General features: G+C 43.3%; 1 protein-coding gene and 1 long non-coding RNA gene across 4 annotated transcripts in view; both read left to right on the plus strand.

Moving 5' to 3' along the window:
• The first annotated feature begins 14,002 nt into the window (after window positions 1-14,002).
• The window catches only part of LOC148035132 (uncharacterized), a 39,442-nt gene continuing 31,858 nt past the window's right edge, over window positions 14,003-21,586 (plus strand). For 2 of the 3 annotated variants that reach the window (XM_087680099.1, XM_087680101.1), the window contains exons 1-2: window positions 14,003-14,481; window positions 14,729-14,876. The gene's annotated coding sequence lies outside the window, so the exon portion shown is untranslated. The remainder of the gene's footprint in view (window positions 14,482-14,728; window positions 14,877-21,586) is intronic. The other variant, XM_087680100.1, reaches the window with a different exon arrangement.
• Window positions 16,112-17,571, plus strand: LOC148035133 (uncharacterized). The gene is made up of 3 exons (XR_015691226.1): window positions 16,112-16,609; window positions 16,887-17,065; window positions 17,197-17,571. It is a non-coding gene; the product is annotated as an uncharacterized LOC148035133 (long non-coding RNA).

Here is a 21,586-nt window from a genome sequence, read left to right on the forward strand (position 1 = left end):
TTCCATGTGTCCATCTCCACTCTTACGGCCTCCATTCGATTGCCCAAGAAGATAAGACCATTGCCCTAGTCCTCTACGACTCTCGCATTACGCATCCAGGGTTGACCTAGCAAGATGTTGTAATCCACTCCCTTCATGACTATAAAGTCAATAGAGAATTGGATTCTCACGATCTTCACTGGCCAATTTTTCAACACTCCAAATGATTTCACCTTCATTCCATTAGCCATTGTGACGTTGAACCTAGCAGTCTCGACCGATGGATTACCCCAAGTTTGGAGTACTGCATGGCTTAGCACACTCACTCCTATCTCCATGTCCACAATCCCCTTTCTGGTGACGTCCCCCAGTGCCAAGACTGGCAAGACTGCACGCATTTTTGTGCCTTCCCAAAAGGCATTAACATGCAAGGATCTAGGTATGGAGTGCAACGTCGGACTTGGTATTTGAGTTTTTGCATTGTGCTCAGGCAAGTCTGTGGTAATTGGCTCATTTGGTTCTTCAACCCACCATTTCAGCTCTAGCCATAGTGTTGGATGCTACCTAAGCAGGTCACCTAAGCTTAGAGTTACAAGGGTGGTCACCAGTCTATTGAGGAGGTTGCTAGTGACTTGCCTTTCTCCTAAGTTTACGGTTCTTGACCAATGGCCTTGATTGGTTTGCTGGCCCGGAGCATTTAGACTTTGTCTAGGCGGCCCAGCTTGTGGTGCCATTGCCTCCCTTGATCTTGGTCGTGGGAGAGAGATTGGCATGCTTATGCTTGAGGGATCATCGATCTCTTCTTCTAGTATGGGCTCAGCATCCTTTAGGTGCTCCTAGGCCTCCTTCACCCACTCTTTCACCTTCTTGATGGCTTCAAGTTGGCACTTTGATTTGGGGTACTCCTCAACCTTAGCACTTTCCTTTTCAACCATCCATGTGGGGCCGACATTTCTTCCTCTGTGTTAATGACTTTCCTTCCAATTGACAGTGTTGTGGCACTTTTAGTTTTGAGAGTGACCTTGGTGTCTGGTCTTTTCTTCATTCGTCTCTTCGACTCTTCTTTCCAACTAAGGTTGCGTCAAGGTTGCTAGGCCCTAGCAATGATATGCTGGCATGCTTCGTCTACGCGCAGGTCATGACATGCAATGAGATAGGCGTGGCCTTCCCATCGAGTGTCTCAACACCAAACAACCTCAATGGAATCGATGCCTCGTTTTCCAAACTAGAGGATGGTCTCCGCTTAGGGCAATCGGCAAAGAGATGAGTGATTCCACACTCAGCGCATCTTAAGTCAGTCTTATCTCTATTTGCTTGCTCCCTCTCAGGGCAGCAAGAAGAAATGTGTCCTGGGTGACCGCAAGTCCAAGCTCTTGGGTTTGTACTCCTAGGCCTCTGCCTCTCCCCCTACATAATGCCATCATAGGTACTAGTATATAGTCCATAAGGACTGTGTTGCCTTCCTCATCATACAACACATATGGGTTTACATAAAGCTCATCGCCGCTAGGCTCGTCCACATAGTGGACTGGAGTATCACTCAGTGGGTGGGTCAGGTAGGGTCCAGGTGGTCTAGGGATACCTGTAGGATTTATTTTCATCCTAGGGATGGGTGGCTTAGCATCATTAGGTGTCGAGAGAGCCAATGGGGCTCCCCTTTCAAGAAAGTTTGATGGCATGTTCGCAAGGTAGGGTTGATCGTAAGGCTGCGAGTATGGGAGTCTCTGAGATAGTCTACAATGCATAGCATCATGACTGAACCTACCACAATTAGTGCAAGGTCGTGGCCTAGGGTCTTGGCCCTCCATTGGCAAGTTGTTTCCGCCACAATGCACACATTGGACATGTGGGCGCATTGGTCATCTCATCATCTCCTGCAGTTTGGTTATGTCCATCCTAATCTCTGCTAGCTCTTGTCTCGAATCAGTGCCCTTCCCTTTGTCCTGCCCACTTGGTCCTAATCTCTCACTCGACATTGAGGCCCTCTTGGAACTCCTGGTACTGGACTCTTCTTGATTCAAGCCTCTAGAGCTTCTTTCCTTGACCTGGTCATCCACTCTAATAGCTTCCTCAAAGACTCTTGCCAGTGCATCTCACTGCAAGCTCGAGTTGCCAACCAAGGCTTTGTAGAGCTCTTCACTTTGTATTCCGCTGATGAATATTGTGGATACCGCTCTTTTGGTTGGTCTCTCGCCCATTAGGATTCTCTTGAAGGGATCCTCACATGGGTCACATAATCTTGAATATCCTCTTTATCTCTCTGCTTGGCATTCATGAGTCGCATTAGTAGGTTATCAGAGTACCCAGGTTTGGAAAATCTCTTCATGAAGAGATTTTTCAAGCTATTGAAATTGGCATGCTTTGCAACATCCAAACTAATGTACCAAGTTCACGGACCTTGTCACCTAAGCATAGTCTGAAAGCTTGGGAGCATTGAGTAGGATGGGTAAGGCCGTTGGCCTCACAGACCTGCTCAAATTGTTCCACAAATTTTTACAGGTCGTCATTTGCTTGGTATTTGTCCAGCTGCTTCGCCACCACATGAATTTTCAATTGGCTCTTAGAGCCTTGGTTAACCCCTAACCTTGCTAGCAGTTATGTTGCTAATGCTGCAGCGCTTTGCTCTACTGCCATATTATCTAGTAGTCACTTCATCAAAACTCAGTGTGAGGTCTCCCTCTAGCGCTCTCTCACTCTCCGTTCGATTTTTGCCTACTAGGGCTAGCACTCTCTAGATTTCTCGCATTTCCATGCTCTGACACAAGCTCCTAATTTCTTGATCCTGGTTGTACGTAGCTAGGCCTTGGCGAGTCTTGCATGCCAGCTTCCTCTCCTCCTCAAGATCTACTGCGATGTCCTCTACAGGTCTATCTCGGTGTTCTAGCCGAGTTTGAGTATCGTATTTGTTCACTAACTATTGGATGGCCTCAAGAAAATCGCCTGGGTCCAATTCTTATTGCTTCTATGGCCTGAGCTACCCTCTTCCATGCCCCAAGCCTCTTGTTCTACCAACTTGTCAATCAAGTTGATAAGGCCGGGTAGATCCACTTTCACAATAGCGTCCTCATTGCGTCTGGCTTTTTAGCTGTGTTCTTCGCTTGGCCCTACCTTTGGGGATTCGATCACCCTTCTATGTCCTTGGGTCTTCGATCACCCTTCTATGTCCTTGGGTCTTCTCTTACTTGTGGGTTCTTTCAAATTCTTAAGTCGGGGTGAATTTCTTGTTAATTACAACCAGTCCCCTCAACTTACCCTCACTCTATGCATGTATAGATGTGTGTGTTCTTTTCTATGCACTGTGTGAAATCAAGCTTTTAGCTCTTCCCGAGTGTGTTTCGAGGGTTGGAAATCAGAGTAAGTGAGAAAACAAGTGTCTAGACGACTCTAGCACTCTCGTTGTAGGTTTAGCTTGATAAGCTTATACACTCAGTTTTCGGCCTCATCCTCGCTAGTTTATAGGATTATTTGCTATTCCCTCCACACAACCGTGATTCATTAGCACTCTATGACTCCGCTTAATGTTGCTACCAGGCTAGATCGCTAGATGGTCGACTAGTGTCGCCTCTATGCCTGTGTCTCGTTGATTCCTTTGTTCCTTGTGCCACAGAAAGGTGTCTCAAGTGTCTGTATGGTCCTCGAATGTTCGTATGGCCAGTGTCTAGGTAGTCTAGTCTAAGTTTCAAACATTCTGAGGAAAATCACACTCGGCTCAATAAGTCCGAATTGCAGGGACCGAGTAACTGATTTGGATGGACCGAGCAGCTGAAGGCCGTGTTTCTAACGTCCAAATGTGTCTGGGCCAAATTCGGATGGTCCGCGAGCGCAAGTTGGTCCAAGTGGATAATTCAGACGGGCCAAGTCCGAGTCAAGTGGGCCGAGGGCTGAATTTCCACAGGTCCGAGTCAAGTAGCCGAATGGCCAAATACAAGAAGGCCGAGGGCCGATTCTGGGACTCACAGAGTTGGCATAACTCGGACAGGTTGAACGCAGTGCATTTTTCTCGAAGCGGTGAATAATTTTTTGCGCCGAGTGATTGTGTGCTTCCCACTAGCTAAGCACCTCCAGATCCTACCTATGCATGAAGGAGAATGTGTGGGTATACCTGGAGTGGGCAACAAACTCATCAGCAATGCGATTGAAGCATATCCACGCAATGGAGCTCACACACACACACACACACACTCTCTCTCTCTCTCTCTCTCTCTCTCTCTCTCTCTCTCTCTCAACTAGGGTTTCAAATGATCTCCCCCTTGGTCTCCCGGATATTAAACCCCTCCTTTGCAAGGTTCTTGCTACTCCTGCCCCCTTGCTTGTTGACCTCAACCCCCTTCGACACTCCTTCTTCCCATTTTTCCCATATCTGAGCCCTGCTTGGGCTGTTTTACAATAGCAAACCGTGTGCTTTTCCAATCGATCTCTTAACATTAACCTACTCTAAATGCAACAAGAATCGAAAGCAAAGCACTAAACTAATTTCTCCTACCCAACCAACCATCAAAAACCAAAAATACTTACTTGTAGCATGGATTAAAGACCCAAAACCTCCTATCTATCTCAAGCTCCGATTCGGGGATAAAGTACTTCGATGCTCGATTTGAAGCGCACAAGCGCTCAAGATTGAATCCGTTGGTCCCGACAACATAACCAAAATGTAGAGGTGAGCTCACACTCAACGCCAAGACCCACTGACTGCTTATTATTCAAGCGTTTCAAGCGAGCACTAATGGCTACCTCTCACATAGCCAACGCGCTATCCCCCTCTACGAGTATATTGAGCTTACCTTAATGCCCAATTGAGTTGCTTCCTCTCTCAAGCACTCCAATAGCTCTACGATTCGTGATGCACGCTCAAGCATCCTCAAGCCTCTTCCTTCAAGCTCCATCCTCCATAGCCACGTACAAGACGAGAGAAGAGAAGAGAAGAAGAGATGGTGGAGGGCTTCACCTCCAATATCTCTCACCCTCACACACACTCTCACTCCCTCCCTCAAGCACTCACAAGCAAGCAAGAGAAGAGAAGAGAAGAAGAGAAGAAGAAGAGTCCACTTTGCCACACACTAAAGAATGCGCTCTCGTTCACTTTTTGAACTTTATATACAAAACCCACTTTTCTACTCTCTTGTAGGGCATCTTTTCCTTTTTTTCACCTTGTGCTTTTCCTCTTAATGCCTTGTTTTCCACTTTCTTCACTTTGCAGTAAATAGTTGGCATTCCTCAGTCCATTTGAATATGATTAATAGCTTGTATAGAGGTCTAGTAATCAATGCATAGTCCATTATGAACCTCGATAATACCCTATATGGCCTAAGAAGCATTGAATGCCCTTATAATCAGTTGGGGGTATATCCCCAGCATTTGTGTCAATAGCATCCATAACTGCACTAAAGGCAATTCATTATTCCTCATTCAATATTTTCTCCATGGATTCAAAAACCCTACGTTGTTCTGATATGTTGTATGCATATTCATCTTGCAAAAGGGGGTTAGCATACAGTTGAGAGTTTGGTTGATGAGGTTCAGGCAACCCATCAAAATCAGACAGTCTTTTCTCTATATGGTGTTAAAGGTCTTGCGAATATAACAAAGCCATGTTAGATGCCTCGTGTTATAGAACACTGAGAGAGATGTGCATGTGCTATAGTTGCAATCTATACATTATATCCTCCACCATCCATTGGTACCAAAAATTGTTCCTATGGATAGCCAAGCCGAGTTGGTTCACAAAAAACCAAAATTGCAACAAACAAAGTATGAAGTTGAGCATGGGTTTGCACAGAGGCAGCTTCTTCCAAGCACACAACATACTCATCATCACTCTCCAATACACCCCTTGCAATGCAAGCATCCCTAAAAGTATCATAAATCACATTATCAACAGTAGACATATCTTCAAAAGAAGTATATCCCCGACGCTCTGTTAAAATCATTCACAAATAGTAGAGCTCACTGTAGGTAGGTGCCACAAAATACATATGACCACATGTATTCCCAAGCTTCCTCTTAGTCCACATCTTATATTGTACATTTCACACCCAATACATTGAAAAGTCTTGATAACGAATAGTCCTGACCTATGGATGAATGAGATTGCACACAAACCATTCACTAAGAGTAGTTTTCTAGAGGTCTTCATTCTACACAACATCTAGCATATTATCTATATCTCAAAATACCACATAATTCTCATCATGTGAGTGCACATGCAAACGTTGTATATCAGGCTTCTCATCATGCAATGGGTAATAATAGATCCACCAATATACCTCGGAGGTAGAAATATATCATGCATCCAAATAACTTTGAATCTCATCCATTTTATGAACATTGCCACCATTCCGTGCTGAATCAACCCCAGCAAAAAATTTGATGGTTGCATGGTCATGCCCCTTATACACATAGTTATACAAATACTTAATAGACTACTATCGAGTACACCTCCACATTTATGTGTACATTGTATTTCTTAGTCAAGTAAGGTTTATATGGAACAACCCATTGATTATCAATAACATTATCATTTATGATCTCAGAGTTCTCATCATCTCGTCTTCAATAGATAGGATAGCCAGAACTATCAATTGTTGTCATGCCCACTAATTTTTGTAGGTAGTCTTTACTACATCTACCCTTTTCCATACAAGGACTATTGGGGTTCAATCCTCCACAAGGGCCATGAATGTTGCATTTTGAAATTGTCTCAAATAAGACTGAAAACTTAACTTTATTCAGCAACTCAACACAAACCAATCTATCGTAGTGGCATACTTCAGAGGGTTTAAAAGACCACTCTAAAATTAGCAAAGTATGAGAATGTGGTAGCCCCCTCTTTTGGAATTCGATCACAATAACATAGCCCACAACCTTTCCAAAGAGGTCATTCCGTAACAACATGTATAGTAAATCAGCATGTTTTTTATAAAATACGTAAGTAGTCCTGACGGTCATAAGCACTCTGTCCATGTAACAAAGCATTAGTTATATCCACCCACTTTGGATTGCGCAAGTTAACTTGGTTTCACCCATAGAGAATCAACAATAAATTATTGCAGTAGTCGACCCATCGCGCAATATGCACACCTCAGTATCTTCGTGCACTTGAAGACAGAATGCATAAAATTGCATTTGGGTAACACAAATTTTATTGGACAATTTATATATGTTAACAGGAACATTGACATTACTGTAGGGAACCTTTACATGCCAACTATCATCTCCTATAAGAAAAAGGAGAACATATAGCATTGGCATATATGCTCTATGCAAGTTTGAAATAGTAACGCATTGACCACCTCAAGTGTAAACATGAATATCCCAATGATCAAGAGTATTCTCATCACAGTACCCTAGTATGATAGTTGCAACCTCGGTTGCTGTAGGAGCAGAGTATTATTTGCTAGTTCTTTAAACACAAAAAATACTCATTCTTAATTCTTACATGAGATTATTTTTCATACCCATAGACCTAAAAGCCTATGCATATATGTTGTGTCGATGCATTGTATACCGAAGCTCCCCAAGCAAATTTGGTAATAAATCATGCATAACCCCCGACCGATTAAACAACTCATGCTTAGTATCATAAACATAGAGTTGTGCAAATCTTGGCCTTTCTTAAAGTTGCACTTTCCTGCTTTACCTTCGCATGTTTTGCTCGAGGATGAAAATTTTGCTAATGATTTCTAAAAAAGAGGAAGCTTTGTTTCTATTAGGCATCTTGGAGACATTGTCTTTTTTTGTTGGCATCAGCCCTTTACCTGTGGTACTTGGAAACACTCGAGTGTCTTACACTTGGCCTTTGTGGCTTGCCAATGGAAAGTAGGATATCTTATACCTTCCCATCATGGCATGATCGGTGGAAAGAAACCAAATATATTGGTGTCTCGCTCTACTTTACATGTGAATGTCTGGCTTGGACATAAGAACGATTTTTCAAAAAAGGAGAGAGCTTTGTTGTGACTAAGTCTCTTAGAGAAAGTCTTTTTGTGGTGCTTGGTCTTTGTTTCAATTATGATCCATTTCAGTATAACATTGTTGTTTCTAAATATTGTGAGAAGCAAGCACGTGATTCCTTACATTTGTGTAAAGAGGAAAGTCTGTAATGATGCATAGAAGGTATTGTTTCTACGTCTTGCATTTTGTATTACAAATTTTATAAACTACTTTTAGTTTTAAGTTGAGAGAGAGAGAGAGAGAGAGAGAGAGAGAGAGAGAGAGAGAGAGAGAGAGAGAGAGAGAGAGAGAGAGAGAGAGAGAGAGAGAGAGAGAGAGAGAGAGAGAGAGAAGGAAGGATGTAAAAAACCATTCTAAATATTTCACGATGAAGCAAGCACAGATCTTCTTACGATCGTGTATAGGTGAGATTGTATGTATATTTAGGATTCTCTATTTGAGAGAGAGAGAGAGAGAGAGAGAGAGAGAGAGAGAGAGAGAGAGAGAGAGAGAGAGAGAGAGAGAGAGAACAAAACAAAACAAAAGGCAAAGATGGAAAGAGAGAGAAAGAAGATTTATAGAGAGAATTGGGGGGAAAGAGAGAAAAAAAGAGTGAGAGAAATAATACATCTTAGAAATGGAGAGGGGAAAAAAGAGAAATGAATTATTGTGTGAAAGTGCCGTGCTATAATTTTACTTGTATATATATATATGTGTGTGTGTGTGTGTGACATTTGAACGTTTCGCTAGACACTAATCTTTGGCATTTTTTTATAATGCGCTTTCCATTTCTCTAAGGTAATAGGTATTTGCAGCACCATTTCAAAAAGGAGGGTGCAGCTGGCTACAGCCAAGAAACAAAGAGCTCAAGCCATAGTTCCTAATTTCTTACAGCACAATTTGAACACCCAATGAGTGGATTTCAAAGTTCCGAGCACCAGAGAAACCTTTGCCTTTAGCTGATCTTCAGTCAGGAGCCGATGGGCCTTTTGAAAAACAGTGTTGTTCCTTTCTTGCCAAATGATTTTCAAGATCACAGTAGACAAAAGTATAACCAATCGCCAGGTAACGGCATCCAATGATCCATGGTCTCCAAAAAAAACAGTAGCAAAGCCGAAGTCAAATCTGAGATTGAATCCTTTCAGCCATTTCCTCATTCTATGCCACAGTGGTTGAATTGCAGGGCATTCCCAAAAAAGATGCTTCTCATCTTCTTCGTGTCTCTTGCAGAGGGGACATAGAGGGGAAATAGAGAATCTTTTGGACAGCCTTGATCTAAGCGGGAATTTCCTGAGTAATAATCTCCATCTGAAGCAGTTTAGACGATACGATGGTGTGATATGCCAAACCTTGCGGATCCTCCTTTGCCAGGTGCAAAGTGATACATGTGGACAATGTTTCCGCCATTTCTCACTCAGAGTTAGAGCAATTGCTGGGGATGGTGGAGCATGATCCTTTCTGTCACGGCATTTTATCAATTGTTTGTCAGCGGAGCTTGTTAATGCTAGCAGTGGGGGGCAAGAGCAGACAAATAAAGATGTGGGCCAATCCTGTCTCAGACAGGTAAATATTCTGCTCAGCCATAAAACCTCATTCTCCAAGAGCCCAAATTTGATCTTGATGTCCTCCAATGTAAGCCATCTGTTCTGATCAGGCAGCCATAGTTGAGTCCAGAATTTGAGCCCTTTAATTGACATTGACTTGGCGAGCGTGCGATTGGCTAAAATGGGGGCAGCTGGGGGGTCAAATGCGAAGGGGTTATACCAGATTGATGAGGCTAGGGAATAGTCGCCTTTCCGACTAAATTTAGTAGACCAAGAAGCTTGCGACACTATTAATTGCCAACTCTTGACAAGTGCTTGGGCTGTAGGGGACTGAGGAAGCTTGATAGGGTCCTGATAGCAGCACACAATATCTTGCTAGGCTGCCCCCGCCCATCTCTGTCCTGAGCCTTCTATCCATGTGGCAAGGATGGTAGACCACGGTTGCCCTTGATTCATCCTGAGAATCAGTTTGAAGGTGAGTCTATTGGCTTTATCCATCAAAGGCTCAATCCCTGCACCACCTTCATCTCTCCTGGCGGTAACATAATCCCAACCAATCTGGGATATGCTGGTACCATTAGGCTTTCTCCACGGAAACTGTCTTAACAGCTTCTCGATTAGGCCCCAAGATGCTTTGCTGAAAGAAAACAAGGATGCCATGCAAACTGTCAGAGAAGAAAGAACATTCTTGATGACCGTGAGCTTCCCAGCCAATGTGAGGGGGGCACTAAACCACTTAGAGACCTTCTCCTGAATTTTACCCCCATACCATTGAAATCTTTGCCGTGTTGTCAAACCAACACCAATCGGTGCTCCTAAATATCTTACCACTTCGCCAGGACTGATCACCTTGAAGCCATAACCAAGCATCCACTCCTGGGGTCCCTCCAAGTTAAGGGGGAGAAGCTCAGTCTTACTCCTGTTTATGATGGATGATGACAGTAGAGCAAACTCATTGAAGGTGTCCATAAGGGCATCAACTGACTCTTTCTCCGCGGCCACAAGGGATGAGCTATCATCTGCAAAAAACTGTGAAGGTGAGCAAGTGCCACCTGGCAATGGCATGCCTTTAATAACCCCTTCTTGGACTTTCTTATCAATTGCACGGAGCAATGGATCTGTGATTAATGCAAATAGAAGTGGAGCGACCGGACAGCCTTGCCTAATAGATCTCTTAAGAGGAAAGGGCGTGGTTAAGTTACCATTGATGCTGATGGCTGCTGTAGCATTCGTGAAGAGTGATGTAATCAACCTGATAAAGGTTGGCCCGAATTTGAAGGCCTCAAGGACCTTCCTGATGAACACCCAATTGACTCTGTCATAGGCTTTGTCTAAGTCGATGTTGACTAAGACAAAATCTGAACTATGAGCAAGGGCCATGTCAATTGAAAGTACTAAATTTAATACAGCATCTTGTATTTTTCTGCCACTAACAAATCCATATTGTCTGACATGGACAATTCTTCCCAATAGGCTCTTGATCCTAAGAGCCACCCATCACCTTATAGGTGAAATTCAGCATAGATAATGGTCGCCAGTTGGAGGGTTTAGTGCGAGAAGGAGACTTGGGAACCAGTTTGATTAACCCCTGGTTGGCCTCTCTGAGCATACAGCCAGTCTTCCTGATGTAATTCATCATATTCACCATATCTTGCCCACAGATTTCCCAGATTTTATGAAAAATTTCAGTTGGGAGACCATCAGGTCCCGGAGCCTTCCCAGTTTTCATGCAAGACACTGCAAAGTGAACTTCCTCCTGCGTAAAGGGACGGTCCGGCAGTAATGCTTCTTCAGTAGAGATAGGAGAAATTAATCCTTCTAGAAAGCTACTTACCTTTGCATTATAGTCACTCGGCAAATCAGGCTCTGTGCCGACAATGGAGGCGAGATGCTTTTCAAGGATTCTTGCTATTGTGTGCTCATCTGTATGCATGTTCCCTTCTTCATCTTCCATAGCAGCGATCACCTCCTTCCTTTGCTTGGCTTTGAGAGACCTGAGGAAAAAGGAGTTGGGGGCGTCTCCGTATACCTCCCATTGACCCCTCAGGAGTACCTTCGCAGTCTGCACTGCATACTGTTCTTAAGCCTTCAAGTATATCTCTACTTCTTTCAGCAGAGTTTGAGCAAAGGAGTCATTAGGGCAATTGGTTATTACACTGAGAAGCTGTTCCCGTACCTTAACAGCCCTTTCACCTTCTCGCCTCCTCCTAGATGCCAGTCTCCTCCCGTGATCCTTTGCCACCTTAGTCACAGCTGACAGACATCTTTGCCATCTGAAATCTGGAGGGAGATCCGGATCTCTTGCCCTGTTCCAAGCCTGCTCCACTTTCTGTAGGAAATATTTATCCTCCAAGAAGGATACATTGAGGCGAAATGGGGGAGGGCCCCCTTGCATCCTCCCTGTGATGACAACACGACATGCAATTAGAATAGGCAAATGATCTGATGAAGTAATTTCCATAATTGTGCAGTAGGTAATTCTCCCACACAACCACCAGGCGCCCTGAGAAGCATAGAACCGGTCAAGCCGACTCGCTCGCCAGGTTTCTCCCATGTGTCGGTTATGCCATGTATACGGGATGCAGGTAGTGCCTAGAGCCAGGCAGGCAACATCCTTTAATTCACAGCTGAGCTCGAGCATTTGCCATGCATCAATCTCTTCTTGAAGCATGCACCTTGAACCATGTGAGCGGTCTGTAGGAAGACAGGTCATGTTCCAGTCTCTTGCAACCAATGCAGGGTGTTTATTCAGAAGATCTTTGAGCATACACTAGAGTTTGGCCCTTTGCACCGAGATATTGGCTGCGTATACAGAAATAAGCAGGATATCTTCACCCCAACAATCCACCTGGGCCGCTACAGCTGAACCATCTCCTATCTTCCATGCAAAGCGTGGTTTAAGCATGTCATGAACCAGGAGGATCGTGCCCCCTTTGCCTCTTCCCCTGAGATCCCAAAATACTGAGTACCCTTCAATAACAAAGCCTGTTATTGCCTCTTCATCCATTTTAACCTCTTGCAGGGCTAAAGCATGTGGCTTATATCTCTTGACTATTCCAAAGCATATCTGTTTACGGAGATTAGACCCAAGGCCCCTGACATTCCAGGACATCATTTTAATCCTGGGGGACCATCTCGAGTGCTCAGGCCACGACATCAGGGGCGTCCATGAGCTCATGATCCCCAATTGGAGCATAGTAATTTCTGTCAACCATTGGCTGTCGAGCAAGACGTTTGATTGACACCTTACCATGGTTCTTGACTGCATTGCTCTTTTTCCCCTGAGTTTTGGGAGGTATGTTCTCCTTGTCGCTTGACGGGCAGCCCTAGTTGCTCTTCTGGGCTTGTGCACTAGGTGCATTTGTCTTCTCCTTCGAGCTCCCTTTGTTCGTCTGCAGGGTCTGTGCAGATTCAGATTCCTTCTGTTTGCCTTTTTCTTCAGCCACCCTATTGTTTCCTTCAGCAGAACCTGATGCGGGTTGTTGCGAGCTTTCAGCAGGATTATTGTGAGTTTCTTTTTTCCCCTCAGCACCTTTCCCACCTTCCATTCGCTGCGGACATGCCTTTGCAAAGTGTCCACTGGCATGACACAAATAGCAAGAGTCAGGAAATGGGGAGAATTTGAGGCGGAGAGCAATCTCCATACCTGAAGTATCCTGTAGCTGCAAGTATTCTGGGGGGTCAACACGGCGATCCCATAACACGCAAAAACGATGATCCTTGCGTAGCAACCCCATGTATTGGTGACGGTTGGGGTATAGAGCACTTTGCCAAGGGTCAATGCGATCGTTGCAAGTTCACCATCCAGCGGCGGTAAATCCAGCACAGATACCCAAACTGGGCACTCGTGGAGCAAGACTCCTTCAGGAGAGAAAGTTGAGGACCAAGGAATAGTATAAACCAAGTTACCGCGATAGCCCACTGAGGAGGCCAGGAGCCAATCGCGTTCAATCTTTGAGGCAAGAATAACAAGATAAAAACCTTTTCCAACAAAACGGAACTGCAGCAATGTTGCTTTATTCTGATATGTACCTTCAAACCAGCGTGCAAATTCTTCTTCCACTGGTGGGCGACCCAGAAAATACAGGTAGGCAGCTGTAGTAAGCAGGTCAGCGTACCTCTGCCGTACCTTGTCAAGCGGGAGGGTGATGGCCGCTTTGTGAACTCTAGCGCCTTCCTGCATCTGGGCTTTGCATTCAGCACTGCGCCATGATTGATCCAGGCGGAGAGTCCTCTCCACTTCAGCCATGTCCAAGGCATTCGATTTCAGAGCCTGTCGATAGTCAGGCTTCAGTTGTGTGTGCTCAACCTGCATGTCTTCTGTTCTCTTCCTCTTGGCTGTATTCTCTAGCATGCATGTCGAGGGCGCACGTGTCTCATCAATGGGCCATGATGAGACCGCCGTCTCGTCAGGAGTATTATAACGCAAGGCCAGTTCTAGAGCGTTCTCTGGTCCGTCTCTCCGAGTCCCTACACCCTTACCTAGTTATCCTTCTTGAGTCCGTAAGAAGAGACAAAGCCCAATGCATCACATCATGACACCTCTAATCTTTGGCATTGCTCGCCACTAAAAGGTGGTGTTCAGGTACTGAGAATCGGAGATGCGAACGAGATGCTTTACTTGTCCCTCATTCAAGAAAGCGATTCATAACGTTGAAGAGCAATCAACATTAAGGCTATCCATAACGTTAAGGAGCAATCGACATTAAAAATAAAGGCCTTATCATCAAGCAACTGTACGACACACGAATGTGGCAGGCCGGGACGTAACGTAGGCGGCCTGTCACCGTGCCTGTGGATTCTTGTGGCGGCGAAGATAGCGGTCATGCCAACCTGGGCACGCCACGCCAGGTAACGATCGTGCAGGAGGGAAGAAGAATCCGGCGCAGCAGAAGAAGAAAAGGAGATGGAGAAGAGGGAGTGGACGAGAGCATAGGAGAGGCTCAGGCTGGCCTCAGTTTTGTTCCGAACAGAGATGAGTTGGTTGGCGCAACTCCCGGTGACAAATTGGCAATAGACGGTGAAGCGGGTAAACTTTTCATCGTCTCTCTCTCTCTCTCTCACACACTCTCTCTGTGAGTCCGTCTGTGGAGTTCTGCATGTAATCACTACATATAATCATATAGATGCCGCCGTTTCGACCATTGATGCGCCTTTGCATGGACAAGTTTTCTTCTTCTTCATCGTCTCTCTCTCCCTCTCTCTCAGTCTGTCTGTGGAGACATGAATGGAGATTCACATCTAATCTTTATATACGATCATCTTGATACTGCCAGTTCGGTCATTGATGCGGCTTTTCAGCGACAGAGGCAACTAGCAGGGCAGCAGGGACCAAGTTCCCGTTTTCTCGTTCCGCACGAAAATCTGGTAAAGGACAAGTTCGTGTACGGGACGTCTGTTGAGGAGATCACTTATTTCGTTCAGGTACAGGCCTCTATCCATAAAGCCCATATTGCTTAATTTATAAATGAACAGTTGTTTTCTGTGTTGTTGCCACATGAAAGCGCTAAAATCTGTTTTCAAAAGTATCTTAGTGTCTCTCCATAGGACCTTTGGAATTTTATGTGCGCTTTTGTTGGATAATCTCTATCTGTCATTGAGAATGGACTGTATTGAGAATGTTTGATACTTTATTTAATCCTCTTATTACCAATGACCACTAGCATTGATCTCAATCTTTCGCAATTACGAATGGACTGTGTTTTGAATGCTAATAGCACTGAAACTTTGTTTCCAAAGGTACTCTTACTGTCTCTAACTAGGAATTTCGGAATTATATGTGCACTTTGTTGTGTGATCCCTCTCTACAAAAGGGAATCGACTATATTTTGAATGTTTCATGCTTTATTTAGTAGTACCAATGGCAAGGTAGAAAAGCAAGTGAAAAAGATGCTATGAGGGTGGCCACAAGATGTTTCAAACTGCTGTGAAACTGCCATCGAACAATTTAATACACAGTTCTGCCGTCAAATGAGCCTCTGGATTTGTTGTTTAGACTGCTGCTTTTGATAGACAATATGATAGCAACTTTGAAGGTATATCTTGAGGATATGTCACCCCTCTCTGTAGCAGGAAAATCATTGTCATTGATATTGCAGCAGGGAGGAGCCACTTAGGAGAGATGGAGAGAAGACAAAGTAAGGGGAATGAGAGAATTAGGCACTTTGGATGAACAGCCCAGTACCAGGGGTTCAAGTAAAATCAAGATAGTTCAGACAAGAGAGAGAGAAACAGGTGGCTGATCAGCAAAAATGCGGGTTGAAACAATGAAAATGCAGGTACAACAGCAAAACATGGTGCAATATTGCAGAAACAGGCCACCTGATGCTGGGAACTGCCATCCAAGCTGAGGAAACTGTCACCTAGGCCTGCCTGGATCAGGACAGCAGCAAACTGGAGCAGTTTACATGTGACCTGACTTGGAAACAGCAGTCAAACACAGCAATCAGCACCAAAATCAAGAGACTTGGGATCTGATACTGTGTCAGAAAAGTGTGGAGCAATGGAAGCAAAGAGACATTGCTGATAGATCTGTTGTAAACACAAACAACACAAAAGGACAGCAAGAGCATAATGAACTTAGAGAGAATAGGATCGGGAAATGGAATCCATATTCCAAGGCTCAAGAGTGTGTAGCTATGGCAGTGACTGTGGGCAACCAGAAGAATACTGCAGTCTTTCTCTCTCCAATGGAAGCAGTGTGCTGAGTATATTGATGACCATGGAGGAGAGACTGTCTATAAATAAGCAAAAGAATACAAAAAGAAAAAAGGTTGCATTTAAATGTGGCCCAAAATTTCATTGACCAACATTAAATTCACCTAGCATGTAAAAAATGCATTGAACTTGTCTTTACCTATTCCAGCTGCTGCCTGCCTGTGCAGGTGCTATTGACTGCCTGTCCAGACCTGTAGCTGCTGTGTTTACTGCTGCCAGCTGCTGTTCAGCCATCAGATGACTACCAAGCGCTGTCTCCATCACTGCCCGTTGTGCATTTTGCAAGTAGACCTAGCCTGATTTGGATAGGTCTCAACACTTATTTGCGTTTTTAACTGTCGATCACTGTTAAGTGTGCATTTTCAACTGCTGGGGATATTAGTGACTGTGGAGGAGAGACTGCGTATAAATAGGCAAAAGAATACAACAAAAATAACCAGGTTGGTGTTGCGCTAAAACATGCTTCACAGTTGATTAGCATCTTTAAATAGCCCCAAAACAAGCTTAATTAATGAAAAACACAAATTTGATGGTGGGCGGTTCAAGAGAGTTTCGATGGACCCCCAAAACCTTAATTTTGGGGCATCCTCCAACCTCTATAAATAGACAGGCTGCCTACCATTCAACCTCATATTTTTGTGCAGGTTTCTCACTCTATTGTGCAAATTTCAGCTATTAGCCACCTAGCATCTGATGTTTGGCCATCATCGGTTGCAGCCCAGTACTATCCAAGAGCCTGTTTTCAGCCATCATTGTGCTATTTGGAGATCTCCATTTGCTGCATCATCAAAGCATTGGATCAGCTTGTGTTTTCAGCATCTGTTGCCAGGAGATAGGCTGCTACCATCCTCCCACGTGGCTACTATTGCAATACTTGCGTTTTTGCTATCTTGCAGGTAAAACCTAGCATATCTTCACATGGTATCAAAGCCAGTGCTCTTCTAAAGACTATTCTATAGTGTGATTGTGGAGGCCAGCCTTGATGCGAGACTCACACGTGACTCGATTGTGACTTGTAATATCTCAGGTACCTTGTTCTTTGGATTCTATGATGCCCTATTAGACTTCTCCATCATTGGAGGCTTTGAGCAGGCATTATGGTCTTAAGGAGGAGCAGACACACCTTCACCTTTACCATCTTCTTCTTCACACTTTGATCATCTTATAGATGAGGAGTTTGAGGAGTATCTGTGCATCGCGTATAGTCAGGCTTACACCGCTCCAATGAGTGCTACTATTCCATTTGGATCGATTGGTGAGACTGGCAATCTCTCGGATCTTGGAGGGACCATGACATTCGGTGTGTTCAGTGATCAATCTCCTTCATCACAGCCAGGCCTTGTGTTAGGTTTGTAAAATCCTTTTGGAGTTCTATGAATCAAAGTCCTCTTCTGTTTCTCCTTTGGTGTGCAGGATCTGGATGGTTTTCAGTATGTTAACTTTAATAGCGGAGGCTTTCGAAGTAGATACCCTTCATTAGGTATATATATGCTATTTGTTTGATTTGGGCAAGTAAATCACACTTCTTAAATCCCTCCTATCCCATCGCTGTTTTCTTCACATTTTGATCTACTCACATCTTCATTTTAAAATCTTGGATTATACTCCATTCTGCTCAAACTACACTAGGGGTTGGATCTTCCATCTCCGCTCCTAGCACTTTCTCTTTCTCCATCCCCCAATCTATCAACCCTCCTTTCACTACACTTCTTGGTGCATCGTTAGGGGGAATGCCACCCTTTAATATTGTACCTTCCACATACTCTCACTTTCCCACATCTTGGCTGTGATGGGCATCTCCCTCACTATCTCCAAACACTCATAGCCCCTCCACACGATCTTTCAGATGTAGGGATATCTATCCTTTGCTTATGGGTTGTCGTCACACATCCCTTCGGTCTCTTCTATGTAGGGATTTCCATCCTTTGCTCCACGTGTTCCTATCCCTCCACCATGGGCTCCTCATACAGCTACCATGTCCATACTTGAGGACACTCATGTCTACATTTGGATCTGTTATATACACTTATTGTATACATGGTGGGTACTCTGGGATTACCTCCCAAGTATATATTACTCCTCCATCCTATCCCTTCTATCCATCCTACCCCCATTACACACCTCTCTTTTCTAGTACTACTACTCCAGTTACAATGGCCAAGAATGCTTTCACGGATAAGACTTGTTTGAACAGGTTGAATTTCACCACTTGGTTGAACTTCATGTAACAAGTGCTTGAATCTTAGGGTCTTTGGGACCTTGTTGTTGGTACCAACCTTGTCCTTTTGTGCAAGTTTCTCACTCTACCGCGTAGATTTTTAGCCTTTAACCACCTACCATTTGCTGTCCAACCATCACTTAGACTACAACTCATCACTATTTAGCCCTAGGCAGCCTATTTTCAGCCATCACCTTGTTGTTTGGAGGTCTTTATCTGTTGCGTCATCATAGCATCTGATCAGCTTGTGTTTTTAGCATCTAGTGCTAGGTGACAGGATGTTGCCATCTCTCCCATCAAGCAACCGTTGCTGCAGTACCTACGTTTTTGTTGTCTAGTAGGCCCCCTACATGAGCACACACCTCTCCTGTTGTTGCTTGACAATTCTCTACCTTGGGTGACCAGTTTTCAGCCTTCTCTGGTGGTACACTATTGTGTTTACCAGATTTCAGTCTTTGATTGCTCTGTCTTGGTAACCAGCCAGCTGTCCATTATTCAACACTCTTTCATCTCTGACTAGTGGGTACAATACTTGGGATCTGTGTCCGGTGGATGTCACTCTCCAACACTCCATTGCTCTGCCCTTGGGCATTTTGTACTCTCTTACATTCATTCACTTTCGAGTTTTTTCTTTCTGTGTTTGAGTTTTGAGTTTTGTGTTATGCATTTAGGGTTTGAGTTTTGCTTGTCTCTATCCGAGTCTTTGTGTTTTAGTCTTGGTCGTACATGGTGTGTTTCCTCAACACAAACCCTAACATATCTTCATAATCGGCTATATTAAATGTGGTCCAAATTATGTCGACCAACATGAAATTCATCTAGCATTTAAGTAAAGTGCACTGTGAACTTGTCTTTACCTATTCCAGCTATCGCTTGCCTGCCTAGGTGCTGTCGATTGCCCGTCTAGACATATATTGCTGTGTTTATTGCTGCCATGTACTATTTAGCCATCAAATGACCACCAGGAGCTGTCTCAATCAGTGCCTATCTTGCATTTTGCAACGTGACCTAGCATGTTTTGGATAGTTCTCAATAGTGATCTACATTTTCAATTGATGATCACCATGAGAGACTGCTTCTTGCATCACGGGATCTATGTGAGATGCGATGTTCTCTCAGGTGTCTATGGCTCCTCTTCTAGCTCACCTTATTCCCAATCCACCTAAGACAGTGATTTGTGGCCCATTGTATCATACTTGCATAGTTTGATTCATTAATTCATTCACTCTTCATTTTGAGTTCTCTTTTGCTTGAGTTCTAGTATATTCATTTTATTCTTGTAGTACACCTTGAGTTCTCATTCTTTGTTCAATCATTTCTTTCTAGCTTGGAAAACCATCATATACAATGACTATAGAATATCATAGAGAATAAAGACAGAGAACGATGATTGAATAAGTAAATGATTGCTTCATTGACAATTAGTAATCATCATGTAGATGAATAGAAACCTATCCATTTGAGAGTATGTTGATGATGCTCCCATATTCTCCCATATTTGCAACATAAAACATGTATAGTAATGTAGCACACAAGCTTGATCTCAAACAAGATATCGCATAGCCAAAGAACTATGCAAGATAATCCAAGAGAACGTGCAAAAGAAAACAATTTAGTATTGTATCTACTTTTGCATCGTAATCTTGGACAATTTCAATTTGTAGCTTGTTTCAGTCCTCCTTGATGCTATTGATATTTAGGTTGCTATATTCTGGGTGGTTGTTTCTATACTTGAATTCCCACTAGTGTATCTTTTGACACATTGCAAATGTGAATTGTTGTGCTATCTTGCAAATGTGAAATTTCCAGCAATGTGAAAATTTTGAAGTGAGAAACTAACATACTTGTTGCAACCCAGATTACATAGATATCCATTTTCAATACTCGCATGATTCCATTTGCTCTAACTTCATTCAGAAGCTGATTAGGTTCCTCTAGAACTTAAAAAAATAGCATTCTTAGCAACAACAAAATTGCAAAGCTGAATTCCTAGTGGTGGTTCATGTACTTGAATTCCTGCTACCATATCTTTTGACACATTGCAAAGCTGAAATGTCATACTATCTTGCAAACACAAAATTAATAGCAACATAAAATTTTTGAAGCAAGAAACCGAGTATAATCACATATACTTGTTGTGACCTGGATTACATAGATATCCACTAGCAATACTTGCATGATTGCATTTGTTCCAACTTCATTTAGAAATTGATTAAGTTCCTCTAAAACTTAAAAAAAGAGCATTCTTAGCAACAAAAACATTGCAAAGCTGAATCTTGTAATAAAGAGCTACTCAATTTATAACGCATTTTTTAGCATTGAGTACGAATGGTTGCAGCACCATGCACTCCTTGTGTCGCCCATTGTTTGCTCTCCTTGTGTCGCCCATTGTTCTTCTTGGAACCATGGTTGATTGACATTCAATTGCTTCAGGGTTGATTGCCAAAGGAAGCTTGATATGAGAAGTTTACAATCAATTGTCATTTTGTAGGAATTCATAGACGTCTTGCAATAAATTAGGGGTTTCACACTGCTAAAAGGTATATTGGTGACAACCCTAGCTAAAAGTGTGTAATATTATGGATATCCAAGGCTAGGATCTAGGTCCTTAAACCCCCCCCATATGCATTTGAGGTCACCTTTTTCTTATGCCCAAGGCACAACCAAAATTGTTGCTCCTTGAAAACTGAATACCAACAATAATCCCCCATATTTGTGGAGATTGAGACATGGTTGCTAAGCGTGGAGTGAGTCGTAAAATTATCGAGTTAGCATTGCAAAGCACATATTCACTGTCACGGAGATGTGAAATTTTATTTCTTTGCTTAGCATTTGATAAAAAAGTTAATTAAATATACTAATGTGTGGAAATGTGACTTGCACATGTGTGGTGCACGCCAATTATTTCACCATGTGGGATCCAAGACCTTGAGATATTAATTGGTGCTAAAAGCAAAAGTTGTAATAAGTTATGCTTGATAGGTACTAGGTGATACTGGGTGTCAGAATTTGGCTTAGGACATTTAATTAGCCATTAGTGTCAGTGGTGACACCAGGGAATTGACATTAATTTATTAATTAATGCTAGTTAAAGGCTAATGAGTACTCAAAGGTTACTTGGGTGACAAATTAGCCTAGCCAATTTAATTGTTGATTGGTTAGATTGTTAAATTAATTTTCAAAATTTATATTTAAAAAT

This window comes from Lygodium microphyllum, chromosome 6 (genome assembly GCF_053477565.2).
Source record: "Lygodium microphyllum isolate KBCC chromosome 6, Lygodium_microphyllum_v1.1.10, whole genome shotgun sequence".
Classification (NCBI taxonomy): domain Eukaryota; kingdom Viridiplantae; phylum Streptophyta; class Polypodiopsida; order Schizaeales; family Lygodiaceae; genus Lygodium; species Lygodium microphyllum.